Source organism: Schistocerca piceifrons, chromosome X, assembly GCF_021461385.2.
Source record: "Schistocerca piceifrons isolate TAMUIC-IGC-003096 chromosome X, iqSchPice1.1, whole genome shotgun sequence".
Taxonomy (NCBI): Eukaryota; Metazoa; Arthropoda; class Insecta; order Orthoptera; family Acrididae; genus Schistocerca; species Schistocerca piceifrons.
Genome location: NC_060149.1, coordinates 361,671,679 through 361,686,740, shown reverse-complemented (window position 1 = coordinate 361,686,740; position 15,062 = coordinate 361,671,679). Strand labels below are relative to the sequence as shown.

Genomic DNA, 15,062 nt, shown 5'->3' with positions numbered 1-15,062 from the left:
GATCGCAGTCGTTGTGTTGTATTCGGGAAAATTTTCAATGCACTGTGGGGGCTTCGGTGGAGTTTTCGAGCTAGCCGTTACACCGACCAGGATTTAGAGCGTTTCCCGTAACGTCAGGGGAAGTTTTGTGGTCATTAGTTTGCAAAATCAGGTTACGAGTTGGTTCTGCCATGCGGCAAATTAGAGGGTGTGTTTTAGTTACACAGGAGCTGAACCAATGAAAATACCCGTGAGCGAATAACGAGGTAATCATTCTGCAGGCACAGCGCTATGATCAATTTCGAAAGCCAATAACAAACTTCGATAAATCGGTGAGTTGGTCGTGGAGCCTCGGGAAGCAGCGTATTCGGGAGAACAACGGTTTAAATCTCCGTCCGGCCATCCAGTTTTTTTTTTTTTTATGTCCCTAAATTTCCTAAGTCAAATGACATTATGGTTCCTTAGAAAAGACAAGTCCGGTATCCTTCCACAGTCAAAGCTTGTTACTCATATCTAATGACCTCTAACTTGCCAAGAAGTTTAACACAAATCATTTTCCTCTGTATGGGCACCACAGCCTTGATAAAGTTAAGAATATACGTCATTCCACCTATCTGTATTTTAAAACTGTACTTATTCGTCATTCCTAGTTTCGTGCATGGCCCATTGTCACGTGCACCCGAAAACATAATAATACACAATATTTAAAAAAAAAAGCTATATAACTGCGCTGGATGTGCGTAATTGTGCATAGCACGGTCGTCAAAAGTCTCAAACATGAAGTGGGCTTAATTGTAGTTGTTGCGAGAACTATAACATTAATACTCTAGTAAAACGGAATATCTTACCGGTAACAACAAGAAGACAAACCTAGTGGTACATGACAACAAAAGAGACTTACAAAATTCTGTTCGTGGTAATGACACATGTATACAAATGTCTGCGGGAGAACTGTAACCTTCAGTGAAAGAGTGTAAAACAACAACCTTATAGGTTTCTTTTAATGTATTCACAAACGCGTTGTTTTCGACTAGAGACATGTGTAAGTTCACTTATACTTCGATACTGTGTACCAAGCAACTAGTTTCCAGACTCGGAACTATACAGGGTGTTCCAAAATCTTTGCATAAAATGTATTAAAAAGAGCGTTAGAACCATCCTACACAGCTTCTTTATTCTCAGATAAAATATTGTCGGCAGTTACGAAACACATGAGACGAAAAAATGGGAAGTCAGCCATCAGCTAAAATGCAGAAATCGAGTACCAGAAAAACTAATTTGAGGACTATAATGTTGTAAGTAGTGACTGGGGGGATATTTAGCATCTTTGTCATTTTCCTCATTTTGAGGTGGTTGTAGATAGTACATGATACCCTTCGTACAAACGGAATTATGTTCTTGATATTCATTTGTACGATAAATCATAGAGTTAAAAAGTGATCGGATAAGTGGGCTGATATAATGCTGTCCCCTCGAGTCTCGAACTGGCATGAATATTCCACACATAACGTGTTGTTTGTGATTAAAGGTTGTATTTGACTTCTCGCGGCTTGTACGAAAATAATCAACCTAAGTGTGGAAGACCTTCATATTAAACATAAAGCTGCTTTTAGAAATCTATATATACAGGGTGTTAAAAAAAGTATTCCATATTTTGAGAGGTGGTAGTATGGACCAAGAAAGATAAAAATGCCCAATAGACAAGGTTTCTAAAATGCATGTATTAAGAGCTGTGATCAGTTATTCATTTTCGATATTGTGAAACAAATTTCTTCTACATCAAGCTTATTGCTTTTACGAACGACCTACATAAAGCAATAAACAAATAAAGAAACATTACTCCGTTATTTTTCATGGAAACACCATGCAGTAAACAACTATTAGTGTTGTTGTTGTGAACAGCAGTCATAGTCTGGGCAAGTGCAATGCATACATTAGTTCTAACGGAACAAGTTAGTGTTATTGTTAAATTTGTGAAATGGTTTTACATTGTAGTTTTATGTTTTCACTTACCATCATAATTGAAGGCTATTATTCCATATGGGAAGTGACAGGCACGATCTTCTGTAATGGTCGTATGTAACAGCAAGCGCATTACATAAGAAGTTCTGCTGATTCACTGGATCACAATAATGTGTTCTCATTTGTTCGCTGCATTCTGTAAGTCGTTGGTAATAGCGTAGAGCGTGCAGTAGAATAAATGCGTTTCACAGTAGTCAAGATGAACGAGTGTTCATAGCTCTTTAGGTATGCGTTTTAGAGCCCACGTTTACAGGACACTATTTTTTTTTTTTTTTGTTTTGGTCTGTACTACCACCTCTCAAAATACGGAATCCTTTTTTAACACCTTGCATATATTATGAGCTTTTGCAGAATCTCAAGGGAAAACATATAACCATCGCAATACAACAGTGATGCTGTGCCGTTACGTGTGCAGCAAGTAAGAAATAGTAATGTCACCTTACAACTTTTCAGGTCTTGTGCAAAATAAACAAAAATATTCGTGACTAAAAGGCTTTTGTGCTATGACTTTTACATTACTTAAAAAAGTTACTGTTATATGTTAAATCCAATGTTCGCATCTATACTAAGTTAGGTTCAGCCACACCACAGAGGTGGGCGTTTACGATATTAATTCTCGGTTGTCAGAAAGAATTCAGACGTAGTAACAGTTTAAACTTGCCCTGTCAGTCTGAAATCGCTGACAACGAATAGTGCCTTCCGAGCTACGTAACAGCTTACCAAGGAAAAACTTGAGCAAAGAAAAAATCCTCTGCATCTTCCTAGATGAAACAAAGACTTCCGACATTAAAGCTAGACATCCCGTCAACTGGACTGTTGTGGCTCGGTGGCCACTGCCTACTCTACTAAATACTTAACTGTGACTAAACATGCAATCCCTTATCAAACTGTGGGGTGCTATTAGGGGGGAAAAACCTGCATGATGACTTTACATACGGCACAGGGGGCCGTTATATGGCACCCAAGGTTCCACATAGCAGTGAAATCTAAAGAACTCATGTTCAGATGCACATACAGATTTAACATCCGTTTCTTACATCCCACTAAAAGTATTTGTCTCTTTAGTTAGCTCGAGGTCGATTACTCCTAGCTTGTAGGGAATGTGATAGTGTTAGTACTTTAACGCACCCACTTGTGTGGTGTACGTTAAGCTCTAAACATGCAAAAACTGACAGTTTATACTTTTCTCGAAACTTTTTAACAGAATAATATTGTGTGCTAGACCGGGACTCGTAACTAGACGCATTTCTGGCTAGCTCAGATGCTAAGAGCATTGTCCGCTAAAGACAAGCGTCCGCATTCGAGTCCCATCCAGTCTGTCAGGAATTTACACACCACCATACATTGCAGAGTGAATGATCCGTGCTGGTCACACTCTCTTTCTTTCTTGTCAAAGATGTCGTTTACAGTTTGACCAGAACTAAATTTCATAGCTGTTAAGGGACTCGATTTGAATTCAGGGGCAGGAACAAGGTGAGGTTGCGCACTGTCTGAGGCACTACTCTCGTAATCAGGAAGAGCGAATTTGAAACCGATTCCGGTCATTCAGGGTTAGGTTTTCCGTGGCTTTCCTAAATCTTTGAAGTCGATTTCTGGGCTGATTCCAGTGAAAAGGCCACAGTCGATTTCCAGTCTCATTCTTGTCAAAACTGAGCTCGCATTCCGTCTCCAATGAACTCGTTGTCTACGGGACTTAAGACCGAAATGTTCCCTCCTTTTTAGGAGTATTTGAAATCAGATCTCTGTTTTACGATTTCTAATCACGTTTCGCATGATATCCCTAAGACACTTTATGCGATTCCTGTAATGTTCTGTTCAACATGAATATTGCCAAATTTACTCATTCATCCTTGTTCAACACTGCTCCACATCTAATGACCTCAGCATCGATGATACATTAAACTTAGAATTAAACGTGCGTGAAAAGTGTATAAACGTATGATAGAGGCAATGCTAAGGTAAGTATATATAATGTTTTATAAGACGTGATTGGTATTTCGTCACTTGGGTTCCAACATCATATGCATGGAGAAGGTGGTCCTAGATGCACTAACTGCGTTTGGCTAGGCAGATGATAAATAGCCTGTTGTAGGCTGCATTCACATAGAATGTCTAATTTCCTGAAGCAGTTAATTCTACACCAATTCTACACGCTACAGTACAATACGCGTAGGAATGTTATGGGTAATCTGGATACAAACTGCCCTTTGACGTTTGAGGTGCCTACATTCAGAGGCAGGGTCAAAGACCCTCGACTTTGACCTTGACAATCAATTACATCGATTAATAAAATCAACCGATAAGTAATTATAAATGAGAAACCCCTCCCCTTATCTTCAACCAATCACAGTGCAGTATTAAAATGAAATAATCGATGAAAAAATCCAAGGTGGTGGTACCAGTCCAAATGTGTTAGGGGAGAGGGCTTTTCATTTCCCACTGTCGCCACCCAGTCATAGCACAATATTAAAAATGAAACGGCCAACAGTGAGAAGTTTATAACTCCCTCTCCTTCCTCTTCCCAATCAATCACAGTGAAGTATTGAAATACAAAGCAGCCAATCGGGGGAACTAGCTCAACTGTGCGTTATATCCCCATGTCCCTCTCCCCTATCTCCAAGTAATCAGAGCATAGCATTAAAACGAGGTGTAAAAACAGCGCCAAGTTGCATTACTTCATTCGAAAGTTAAGGATAATTACACCCACAAATCCCATTCCTCTGCATTTAATCAACATTGCATTAAAAGAGTACGTAAAAATGACTGCACGTTTAAGGATGTACATTATTCAAGTAAAACGGTGCCTGCAGTCATCTCGGCTCTACTCAGAAGTATCTGAAGGACCTCAAGTATTTATCAAAACACACACCTCTCTTTCCTCTCCTCCAGTAAGAGCCAATTCCGGTGTAGCCCCATCTGGGCTTTGCTCGAAAGTATCCAAGCGACGTGATTTATTTTTGTGTACATCAGAACTTCGAAGCATGTGCTTGGGGGATGTTACGGCAGAATACTACTCTGGTAATTGTAACAATCTACGAATCCCCTCTAGGAGACATTCACCTAATTGTGAGAAGTACAGGATAAATGAACTGGAGTCATTATGTGGGTGTTTCTGTCTAATCAAAAACTAAACTCCGTCCGAAAAGGCGTTGGAAGGCCCAACGGTACCGTCCGGCCGCCGTGTCATCCTCAGCCCACAGGTGTCACTGGATGCGGATATGGAGGGGCATGTGGTCAGCACACCACTCTTCTGGCCGTATGTCAGTTAACGACACCGGAGCCGTTACTTCTTAATCAAATAGCTCCTCAGTTTGCCTCACTAGGGCTGAATGCATCCTGCTTGCCAACAGCACTCGGCAGACCAGATGGTCACCCATCCAAGTGCTAGCCCAACCCGACAGCGCTTAACTTCGGTGATCTGATGGGAACCGGCGACACCACTGCGGCAAGGCCGTTGGCTTCTATCTAATTATAGTAGTTAATTTTCCAATTCGTGTACATCAACACTGTAGGATCATAATTGGTAACGTTCTTACAGACAGTGCTCAGGTCGGAACAATTACCCAGTAGTTAACGGACTATCTGATCACGATGCCCAAGTAATGGAAATAAACAATGCACCTTACACCCTTGAGGGTGGTTCACACAAAGCAGTGAGGCTTATTAGTAAAGATAGGATATACTGTTTTAAGAGTACCTTAAAAGAGATGGTAAGGGATGAGGTATATAAAGAAAGAGATGATAATGACAAATTCGGTTTATTCCATACTAAATTTCTGTTAGTATTTGAAAATTGCTTTCCTAAGAGATGTATAGAAAATTAATTAAAAACACGAGTAGCCGGCCGCGGTGGCCGTGCGGTTCTAGGCACTTCAGTCCGGAACCGCGTGACTGCTACGGTCGCAGGTTCGAATCCTGCCTCGGGCATGGATGTGTGTGATGTCCTTAGGTTAGTTAGGTTTAAGTGGTTCTAAGTTCTAGGGGACTGATGACCTCAGATGTTGAGTCCCATAGTGCTCAGAGCCATTTGAACCATTTGAACCAAAAACACGAGTAAGATATGGATAACTAAGGGATTTAAAATACCATGTAAGAGGAAGAAGTAATTTTATATAAAGTTCAGAATAAGTCAACATTCAACATTACTTGCATATTAAAAATATACTGTAATATTTTAAAGAAAGTCATTAAAATGACCAGTATTATGTACGCCCTGACAGAAGTTGATACTGCAGGTAATATGATTAAAACGTGTGTTGAATATTGTCAAGCGAGAGACAGGAAAGCCATTCGGTGAACTAGATGTCGTAACAATTAAATTAAATGGGAATGTTGTTACTGATACTGCACAAGTTGCGAGTACGTTTAACCATCACTTTCTAAGTGTAGCAGCGAAAGTACGATTAAACTTTTTAGCTGATGAAACAAAAGTCATTCCAAAATCTTTAAAAAACTAACAGTAGCACCTTCTCTGAAGTCAATATAATTATAAAAACCCTAGAAAAGAAAGCTTATACGTGTTGATGGAATGTCAGACAGAATTCTGGATAGCTGCTCTAACTTAATACGCAACACATTTAGTAGATCTCTGGCACAGGAAGTTTTTTCAGACGGCTTAAAATGTGCATTTGTTAAGCATCTTGACAAGAAAAGAGACAAAAAAACTTGCGTAATTGTCGTCCAGTTTCCTTACTGACGTATTTTCAAAATATTCGCAAAAGTAATGCACCCAAGAGTAGTCTCACATTTAAGTAGAAATAATTTATTTAGCATATCACAGTTTGGATTCTAGAAGAGTTAAAAAAATGGCTCTGAGCACTTTGGGACTTAACATCTGTGGTCATCAGTCCCCTAGAACTTAGAACTACTTAAACCTAACCAACCTAAGGACATCACACACATCCATGCCCAAGGCAGGACTCGAACCTGTGACCGTAGCAGTCACGCGGTTCCGGACTTAGCGCCTAGAACCGCTCGGCCACCACGGCCGGCCAGTAGAGTTAGTCGACTGAGAATGCTATTTACAAATTCACCTACCAAATATTACAGGCCTTAAGTAATAAAATGTCATCAGTCAGTATTTTTGGTGAACTTTCCAAGGCAATTAATTGTAAACTGAAGTTTTATGTAATTGGTGCTTCATGAACAGAGTACTTACTTTTTTCCATCTGTCTCGTTTTCAACTGACTTTCTCTTATACGTACTCAGGAAGCCACCGTATGGTATATAGCGGTGATTACCATATACCACTCACAACTAGTCATCTCGTTTTCTGTTCTATTCGTCAATGGAGGAAGGGGAAAACAACCTCATCTTGTCTTCGCGGTACTTACGCGAAATATACGTTGGCGACTGTAGAATCATTCTGCAGCCAGCTACTATGCCTGTTCTCTAAATTTTCTCAATAGTGTTTCACGGAAAGAGCGCCGTTTTTCCTCCAGGTAGGTTGGTTGGTTGGTTGGTTTGGGGAAGGAGACCAGACAGCGTGGTCATCGGTCTCATCGGATTAGGGAAGGATGGGGAAGGAAGTCGGCCGTGCCCTTTCAGAGGAACCATCCCGGCATTTGCCTGGAGCGATTTAGGGAAATCACGGAAAACCTAAATCAGGATGGCCGGACGCGGGATTGAACCGTCGTCCTCCCGAATGCGAGTCCAGTGTCTAACCACTGCGCCACCCCGCTCGGTTTTCCTCCAGGAATTCCCGTATCAGTTTACGAAGTACTCCACGTAACCAGTGGCAGATACGGAAAGAAAAAAAAACAAGGAGGGAGCGCTAAAGATATCTTAAGCTTCTTTTACTTTTACCGTAATACAAAATAATTAAGTCACATGCAAAGTTTAAGAAAGTTTTATTTAAACTGATAAACATCCGATAGAGGGCCTATATAGTAACAATGAGTTTTTAGGAATCTTCTCGAAATTCACTATTACCGGAGATATACACATCAATAGTTTCCCATACCTAACTCGTAATACGAGTTACGAGTTAGCTATGGGAAACTGCTGTTACGTTATTGGTAAAAATATTGTAACGAGTCTCGTAACAATAAAAATGGTTCAAATGGCTCTGAGCACTATGGAACTCAACTGCTGTGGTCATTAGTCCCCTAAAACTTAGAACTACTTAAACCTAACTAACCTAAGGACATCACACACACCCATGCCCGAGGCAGGATTCGAACCTGCGACTGTAGCAGCAGCGCGGCTCCGGACTAGAGCGCCTAGAACCGCACGGCCACCGCGGCCGGCTCTCGTAACAATATTTTTAGTGAGAAATTACTATGAATTACTATTATTAATACTTCACAATCAACTGATCACTCCTACTCTTGACTAATCTTCACACTTGCACTTGCTACAACTAGGACTTTTTACTTATTCATTCTTCCGCCTTAATATTGCTGCTTCTGAATATAAACGACACTACTGGCCATTAAAATTGCCACACCAAGAAGAAATACAGATGATAAACGGGTATTCATTGGACAAAAATATTATACTAGAACTGACTTGTGATTACATTTGCACGCAATTTGGGTGCATAGATCCTGAGAAATCAGTACCCAGAAGAACGACCTCTGGCCGTAATAACGGCCTTGATACGCCTGGGCATTGAGTCAAACAGAGCTTGGATGGCGTGTACAGATACAGCTGCCCATGCAGCTTCAACACGATACCACAGTTCATCAAGAGTAGTGACTGTCGTATTGTGACGAGCCAGCTGCTCGGCCACTTTTGACCAGACGTTTTCAATTGGTGAAAGATCTGGAGAATGTGCTGGCCAGGGCAGCAACCGAACATTTTCTGTATCCAGAAAGGCCCGTACAGGACCTGCAACAAGCGGTCGTGCATTATCCTGCTGAAATGTAGGGTTTCGCAGGGATCGAATGAAGGGTAGAGCCACGGGTCGTAACACATCTGAAATGTAACGTCCACTGTTCAAAGTGCCGTCAATGCGAACAAGAGGTGACCGAGACGTGTTAACCAATGGCACCCCATACCATCACGCTTCCAATGTGCGTTCACTGCGATGCCGCCAAACAGGGATGCGACCATCATGATGCTGTAAACAGAACCTGGATTCATCCGAAAAAATTACGTTTTGCCATTCGTGCACCCAGGTTCGTCGTTGAGTACACCATTGCAGGCGCTCCTGTCTGTGATGAAGCGTCAAGGGTAACCGCAGCCATGGTCTCCGAGCTGATAGTCCATGCTGCTGCAAACGTCGTCGAACTGTTCGTGCAGATGGTTGTTGTCTTGCAAACGTCCCCATCTGTTGACTCAGGGATCGAGACGTGGCTGCACGATCCGTTACAGCCATGCGGATAAGATGCCTGTCATCTCGACTGCTAGTGATACGAGGCCGTTGGGATACAGCACGGCGTTCCGTATTACCCTCCTGAACCCAGCGATTCCATATTCTGCTAACAGTCATTGGATCTCGACCAACGCGAGCAGTAATGTCGCGATACGATAAACCGCAATCGCGATAGGCTACAATCGGACCTTTATCAAAGTCGGAAACCTGATGGTACGCATTTCTCCTCCTTACACGAGGCATTACAACAACGTTTCACCAGGCAACGCCGGTCAACTGCTGTTTGTGTATGAGAAATCGGTTGGAAACTTTCCTCATGCCAGCACGTTGTAGTTGTCGCCACCGGCACCAACCTTGTGTGAATGCTCTGAAAAGCTAATCATTTGCATATCACAGCATGTTCTTCCTGTCGGTTAAACTTCGCGTCTGTAGCACGTCATCTTCGTGGTGTAGCAATTTTAATGTCCAGTAGTGTAGCTTCCTATTCGGCGAATAGTCCTTATTTATAACGCTATGTATCGAAGGTTCTCTGTACAAGAAAACAGTACAATATTCGCTAGTTTTCTCGAACAAATGCCAGGCAGAATAACATATCGAGATCATAGAATGGCTGCGACTTTCCTCGTAGATATGTGTTAGCTATCTATGTGTCATACAAAACGTATAAAATACGATGACGCGAACGCGCGTGCTACATAGTAAAGTACAACTACTCGATAACTCGATTCAGTCGAGTCGACAGACTAAAGAAACGAACGAATGGCGTGCGGGCTCACTGGCGGGGGCGGTGCGGGTGGCAATGCGGGTAAGGCATTGCAGTCATGGAATGTGCCTCTGGTCCCGGCGGAGGTTCGAGTCCTCCCTCGGGCATGGGTGTGTGTGTTTGTCCTTAGAATACTTTAGATTAAGTAGTGTGTAAGCTTAGGGAATGATGACCTTAGCAGTTAAGTCCCATAAGATTTCACACACATTTGAACATTTTTGGCAATGCCGGCGGCCCCCATATGTATCCGCCACTGACCGCAACACTCGCGTGCTGATCGAACCGCCCTGTAAGACATCTAGCGGAATGCCTCTGAATTGATTCGATATACACTCCTGGAAATGGAAAAAAGAACACGTTGACACCGGTGCGTCAGACCCACCACACTTGCTCCGGACACTGCGAGAGGGCTGTACAAGCAATGATCACACGCACGGCACAGCGGACACACCAGGAACCGCGGTGTTGGCCGTCGAATGGCGCTAGCTGCGCAGCATTTGTGCACCGCCGCCGTCAGTGTCAGCCAGTTTGCCGTGGCATACGGAGCTCCATCGCAGTCTTTAACACTGGTAGCATGCCGCGACAGCGTGGACGTGAACCGTATGTGCAGTTGACGGACTTTGAGCGAGGGCGTATAGTGGGCATGCGGGAGGCCGGGTGGACGTACCGCCGAATTGCTCAACACGTGGGGCGTGAGGTCTCCACAGTACATCGATGTTGTCGCCAGTGGTCGGCGGAAGGTGCACGTGCCCGTCGACCTGGGACCGGACCGCAGCGACGCACGGATGCACGCCAAGACCGTAGGATCCTACGCAGTGCCGTAGGGGACCGCACCGCCACTTCCCAGCAAATTAGGGACACTGTTGCTCCTGGGGTATCGGCGAGGACCATTCGCAACCGTCTCCATGAAGCTGGGCTACGGTCCCGCACACCGTTAGGCCGTCTTCCGCTCACGCCCCAACATCGTGCAGCCCGCCTCCAGTGGTGTCGCGACAGGCGTGAATGGAGGGACGAATGGAGACGTGTCGTCCTCAGCGATGAGAGTCGCTTCTGCCTTGGTGCCAATGATGGTCGTATGCGTGTTTGGCGCCGTGCAGGTGAGCGCCACAATCAGGACTGCATACGACCGAGGCACACAGGGCCAACACCCGGCATCATGGTGTGGGGAGCGATCTCCTACACTGGCCGTACACCACTGGTGATCGTCGAGGGGACACTGAATAGTGCACGGTACATCCAAACCGTCATCGAACCCATCGTTCTACCATTCCTAGACTGGCAAGGGAACTTGCTGTTCCAACAGGACAATGCACGTCCGCATGTATCCCGTGCCACCCAACGTGCTCTAGAAGGTGTAAGTCAACTACCCTGGCCAGCAAGATCTCCGGATCCGTCCCCCATTGAGCATGTTTGGGACTGGATGAAGCGTCGTCTCACGCGGTCTGCACGTCCAGCACGAACGCTGGTCCAACTGAGGCGCCAGGTGGAAATGGCATGGCAAGCCGTTCCACAGGACTACATCCAGCATCTCTACGATCGTCTCCATGGGAGAATAGCAGCCTGCATTGCTGCGAAAGGTGGATATACACTGTACTAGTGCCGACATTGTGCATGCTCTGTTGCCTGCGTCTATGTGCCTGTGGTTCTGTCAGTGTGATCATGTGATGTATCTGACCCCAGGAATGTGTCAATAAAGTTTCCCCTTCCTGGGACAATGAATTCACGGTGTTCTTATTTCAATTTCCAGGAGTGTATTTCTTTAATCTGACCTGGTAGGGATCCACAACACTCGAGGATTCAAGAATGGTTCACCCAAGTGTCCTATACTTGTTCTCCGTCTTAGATGTTACACTTTCCTAAGACTCTCCAAATTAGCAGGAGTGGACCATTCGCCTTCCCTACTGTCATCCTTACGTGGTTTTTCCATTTCAAATCTCTTTCCAGCGTTACGTCTAGATATTTAATCGAATTAACTGTGTCAGGCAGCACACCACATCTTCATTAACTTACATTTCTCTACATTTAGATCTAGCTGCCACTCATTACACAAACTAGAAATTTTGCCTATCATCTTGTAGCCTCCTACAGTCACTCAACGACTACACCTTCCCGTGCACCACAAGATCACCAGCAGACAGTCGCATATTTATTTTCATCCTGTCAGTCGGATCATTTATTTGTATAGAGAACAAGAGCAGTCCTGTCTCACTTCCCGGGTGCACTGCTGACGATACTCTTGTCTCTGACGACCACTCGACGTCGAGGAAAACGTACTGGGTTCTATTTCTTAAAAAGTCTTCGAGCCTCTCACACACCTGGGAACCTATTCCATATGCTCGAATGTTCGTTAAAAATCTGCAGTGGGGCATCGCGTCTAACGCTGTCCGGAAATCTAGCAATACGGAATCTATGTATTGCTCTTCATCCGCGAGTCGCAGGAGATCGTGCGAGAAAAGGGCACAAGCGATGCTTTCTAAATCTGTACTGATTTCTTGACAGAAGCTTTTGTGTTTCAGGGGTTTTTATTGTATTAGAACTTAGAGTATTTTGAGGAATTCTTCACCAAACCCATGTAAAGGATATAGGTCTGTCATTTCTTCCTACGAAGTCCATCCATTTGTTTCGGTTGTTGACCTACATTTGAAGAAAACACAACAATGTCATTATCAAAATGAAGCTGCTTCAGGCATGTTCCATTTACATTAATTTCCTCTACGTTTTCCCAGTTTAAGGATGTGTTAATCTCCTGTAGGGCTACTGATAGCGGTTTTGGAGATGTAGAATACGAGTATTCGTGACACATCTTTCAATATTAAATTTCTCATTGTCGTGATAACGTCCAGTGGGAGCTGTAGCATTGGCGCATATATTTTTCATTGCACTAACATACGCTGAATCTGTGTGTTGTGTCCTTCGAAAACACCGCTACACCCAAATAGAGAGTGTCTGGGAAGTAGGGACGAATATTTAAGTGCTATAGAATATATTAAGTACTTATCCCATTTATGTATGAGAAATTATATATTCCATATGGCCGAGTGGCAACGAGCAATGCGTTCATTGAAGTTCTCGATGAAGCGTTCACAAGCATCTGGTGGGATTCCGTTAATAACCTTTTAATTTCATCCTTCAGTTGGTGTACTGTTTGTGGTTTGTTCACGTACATTTTTGATTTCACAAACCCCCCCACCCCCCAAAAAAAAAGAAGTCACAAGCAGTAAGATCGCATGATCTGGCAGGCTATACCTGGTTGCCACGCAGAGAGATAATTTTTTGAGAAAACTTTTCATTCAGAAGAGCAATCGTTTTACGGGGTGTGTGACATGTCGCACCATCTCGTCGAAGCCAAAAATCGTCATTTTCATTAATAAGAGGGAAAACTAATAAGATAGCATGTTTCTATAACGGTTGCCGTTCACAGTCACGGCAACTCCCTCATCATTTTTAAAATTTTGCTGGCTGACCTCTCCTCCTGCCCAGAACCCACACCACACAGTCGTGCGTTGTGGATGTATCTCATCTTCCACAGTCACTATCGGATTTTCGCTACTTCAAATTCTGCAGTTCTGCTTACTGACGTACTCACTGAGGCGGAAGTGCCTCTCATCTGAGAAAATTATTCTTTTTGTGAAGTTGTTGTTCTCCGCTTGTCTAGCCAAGAATCACTGAGCAAATCGATGTCTCTTTTCATGATCTGCAGGCTTCAACTCTTGTGTAAGTTGAATCTTGTGCACATGCATTTTCAGATCTTTTGGAAGGATTTCATGCAGTGAACTTGGTGATAAATTCAATTGTTGAGCTCAATGGCGGGCCGATTTTCTGGGGCTTACGGTCACATTGTCACACACGACAGCAATGTGTTCTTGTGTTCGAACAGAGCGCGATCGTTCTGTTTTCGTTGTTTGAAACAGAGCCCGTGGTCTCAAACTTCCAGGTCAACTTCAGAAGTGCTGATTCATTTGGAGCAGCATTACGTCCGAGTGTCACCCGAAATTCACGAAAGGTTGCCGTGGGACTTTCACTGTTTTTGTAATAACTTCTTATCACTTGGATACGTTGCTCAGTTGACATCTGCTCCTTGACGAAAATGTACATCAAACAACAATGCTCACCAATCAAATGCAACCAGGCTACTAATGGAAAGAATCGCAAATAAAAAACCATGAAAAAACCACGGCTGCCAACCTTCATGTGACAAAATGGCGCAAAATTCAAATTCGCCCTTACTTCAGGGGCATCCGTTAATTAGAGCAAGTACATGAACATTTAAATATCTTCAACATTTCACAGCCCTGTCAGCAACTGTATAAATATTAATTTTAATTTTAATAATCAACAGCCTCAGTTGCACCGCTTACCTAGAATTTACCTAGGTTCCAGTCGGGATAACCCAACCTTCTTCAGAATAACAGTAACTACCGTTTGTCCATAGTAGACATCGTCAAGCTAAAACTACAAATCCATAAATTATCGTCAGACTGTAAAAACGTATCTGAAACTGCCTCGACCCCACTTCGCGACCGCGATGTGGCAGACACGAGTGCTGCACTGGAACTGAGTTGCTATAAAGTTGACTCTGGGAACTTGCAGTCTCCAGTGATGGACACTCACCTGAAGATGGCTGGACGATTTCCAGCCGAAATATCATGGTAAGAAGTCAACGTGATCCGGCTGCAATCCCGAAATCTCATTGAAAAAAAATTTGATTGAATCCTCTCACATCCTCTAGAAGGCATTTCCGGATAATTATATTTTATTCATCATTCGCTATGAAGCTCAAGTGCCTGTGACCACTTGAATTCGAAAGCCGCTTAGGACTGTCATACCCTCAGAACCTCTTGATTCTATGATGAAATACAGTCACTCTCATTTCTGAGTTCCATTCGATCTTTGCTAAGTCCATTTCAATTTGTCTCCTTCTGGAAGAGTAGCTTAAGGGACAAACGTTTTTCGCGGCAAATGCTGCTCACATATAAACTA

At 43.4% G+C, this 15,062-nt stretch overlaps 1 protein-coding gene and 1 pseudogene across 1 annotated transcript in view; one reads left to right on the top strand and one right to left on the bottom strand.

Moving 5' to 3' along the window:
• The window catches only part of LOC124722941 (rho guanine nucleotide exchange factor 17), a 649,460-nt gene that overhangs the window by 309,938 nt on the left and 324,460 nt on the right, over window positions 1-15,062 (top strand). The gene's annotated exons all lie outside the window — the stretch shown is intronic.
• Window positions 5,343-5,460, bottom strand: LOC124723468 (annotated as a pseudogene).